The sequence below is a fragment of the Gracilinanus agilis genome, chromosome 2 (genome assembly GCF_016433145.1).
Source record: "Gracilinanus agilis isolate LMUSP501 chromosome 2, AgileGrace, whole genome shotgun sequence".
NCBI lineage: Eukaryota > Metazoa > Chordata > Mammalia > Didelphimorphia > Didelphidae > Gracilinanus > Gracilinanus agilis.
The window spans coordinates 21,457,638-21,460,964 of record NC_058131.1 but is presented as its reverse complement, the minus strand read 5'-3'; positions in this window follow the sequence as shown (position 1 = coordinate 21,460,964).

The window sequence follows — 3,327 nt, the reverse complement described above, 5'->3', positions numbered from 1 at the left end:
AGGCTTTATAGCTAGAAGCCTTGTTTAATTAACCTCTGTGCTCCTCTGCTGGGGCCTTTAAATTCTTATCTGGTCCAGGCCAGAGTTTCTCTCTCTCAATTTCTTTACCTTCAACCTTCCTAAATGTAAATAAACTTCTATAAAAGTCATCCTGGCTTGGGTCTATTTTAATTTGAAATCGACTTAATCCGATTTCTGGCAACCAGGCCTTAAATATCTAGTTTCCCCTCTTACACTATCCACAGATCTCTGAAATCCACTTTGAATTTTGGTTAAGATATTAATTTGATCAAAAGTACAATAGGTATTAGGTTGAGATGACATTCTAAGGAGGAAGAAAAATATGAGAAAAATCACATAAATTTATGTGAATTTTGCTACAGTGGATAGAATGCTAGAATTAGAATCAGAGAGACTTGGAATAAAATATTTCTTCAGATTTTTTCTAACCAGGTCACCATGGAAAAAAGTTACAATCTGTGGGCCTCGGTTTCTTTATTTTTTAAACTCTTACCTTCTGTCTTGGAATCAATACTGGGTATTGGTTCCAAGGCAGAAAAGCAGTAAGGGCTAGGCAATGGAGGTTAAATGACTTGCCCAGGGTCACACAGCTAAGAAGTGTCTGAGGTCAAATTTGAACCTGGGACCTCATATCTCTGGGCCTAACTCTCAATCGACTGGGCCACCTAGCTCCTCCCAGTTTCCTTATTTTTAATGAGGTATTTAGACTCAATGATTTCTAAAATTCATTCTCTTTCTCAATCTATAAACCATATTAAAAGAACCATCTTCAAAGACACTAACTTGTACATTTTGGCTGGAAAAGATGGCCCATTTGGATGAGTAAGTGGCAGGCAGGCTGAATAGGAGATTATAGCCAGATATTAAAGAATTGTGAATGCTAAAGAATGAATTGTTGGAGGTTTTCTTTCTTTTTTTTCCTTTAAGAAATGGTGAGCCATTGAAGATATTACTTCAGGGAAGAGACAATTAAAACTTTTTCGAAAAATTCCTTCAGCCACATACTTTATCAGTCATGAATCATGCATCAGTCCTTAATGTCCTTGAAAATCTTAAGTGAGAGTTCATGTCTCACCCTTATCAAGGTATCTTTGATACTGTAATGTTAACTTGAAAAATAAATGGGTAAATGAAGCATTTTTTTTAAATAATTTTGAGCATAATGAAAGTCAATGTCATGCCCCATCCAGACATGCCTGCCAATACATTCACAAAGCTCATTAATAGACTCCTGAAGGAAATGGCAAGAAAAGCAATAGGTCAGAGAGGGCTCAGAGTTCCTTAAGCTAGATGAAGTCCCCAAGGCTTTATAGGTATTTATAGATTTTCTTGCGGGTGAAACCCACCCTGCTTATAATCCACCCTGTCATCCTTTAATATATGAATTAACCTTGTAATAATTGGCAAATAAATCCAGCTCCTCTTATGAATATTGTATTTCAGCATAAGCCATCCATTTGCATTTTAAAAGGGTTTAATGGTTTTTGTCATTTTGGGTGGCCTTTGACCCAACTTTAAATAATCAACTATTCATTTCCACACTAATAGGGCATGCATTGTATACTTATCTCCTCAGAGGAGATAATCTGGGGCATCTACATTGTTCTAAAGTTCAAATTGAGACACACACGAACATTTTTTCCTTTCTCAAGTTAGAAATATTGTTAGTCAATCAATTTCACATAGAACAAAAGGGGTTGGGAATTATCTCATAGAAGAACCCCAATATCTTCTGCTTCTTCCTTATGTCTATCCAACACCTAAGGCATTAGGCATTGACTATTATGTAAATTTTGTTTTCTTTTGCTCCAAGTTGAGTAAATTTCTTAAATTCCATGAGTTATTAAACTTTTTTTTTCTGTGATTTGGTGAATGCTTGAGTGCCAAGCAATCAAATAATAAGTGTGACATAGGACCAAAAATGTACAGCTGGACAGAACCTCAGAGTCCCTCAAGTCCACTTATTTCATTTTAAAGATAAGGAAAGGGGGGGGGCAGCTGGGTAGCTCAGTGGATTGAGAGCCAGGCCTAGAGACTGGAGGCCTAGGTTCACTTCCCAGCTGTGTGACCCTGGGCAAGTCACTCAATCCCCATTGCCCACCCTCACCACTCTTTCACCTAGGAGCCAATACACAGAAGTTAAGGTTTTAAAAAAAAAAAAAAAGATAAGGAAAGGACAGCAGCTGGGTAACTCAGTGGATTGAGAGTCAGGCCTAGAGATAGGAGGTAACTGGATTCAAATCTGACCTAATACATTTCCCAGCTGTGTGACCCTGAGCAAATCACTTAACCACCTTTGCCTAGCCCTTGCCACTCTTCTGCCTAGGAGCCAATACACAGTACTGACTCCAAGACAGAAGATAAGGGTTTAAAAAAAAGATAAGGAAAATGAGAAACAAAGAACTTTAGCTACTTGCTGAAGGTCACACTATCTGCACTAGAGGAGCTAAGATTTCAATTGGAAGAGAAAGGTAGACACTTGAATAAGGATATTTAAAATCATATATAATTATAAGAGTATTTTTGAGTTAAAAAGTTCAAAAATCACCTATTCCAATCTTCCCATGAATGACCTGGGAGATTTAAAAATATATATCAATTGATGACAAAGGCAGAAAAGATAAACGAATGTTATAGTGCACAGAGAATTCTTTGTGAAGAAGGAAGAAATTGATCTGGTCTCTGAAATGGTTAGGAAGGGAGAAGGAGGTGCCATCCCAGGGAGAGGGAACAAAGGCACGATACTACATATGATGAGAATCATTGTATCAAAAATTATATATGGTTGCTTGGTTGGAGCAGGTCCGAGGATGGAACTATTGCTATATAAAACTGGAAAGATTGATTGGAACCAGACCGTGAAGGTCCTTAAGTAGCAGACTAAGGGTTTGAATGTAATAAATATTTATAAAATTTCAAATATATGAGAGAAACTCTGTTAGGCATGATGGATACAAAGAGAAAAATAAAAAGAAACCAAAAATCCCTGCCCTCAAAACTTTATATTTTATTGGAGCAATGTTGAGTGCACATGTTTAACTATACATAAAATATACTTTAAAAATTGTGTAGGAAGAACATTTAAATGTACATATTAATTTATTAGAAACAAATAATCTTAGAGGATTACCTAGAGGACAAGTTATTAAATCATTTGAACAACATCCAAGAGCCTATATGTTTCAGAGATAGGTTTTCAAATCATGTTCTCTCAACTCTAAAGCTAGCTCTATCCATTTTCTGTTGCACATAGCATATTACTTTATAACTCTCTTATTTAGTATAAAACCTAAATTTAAAACTTAC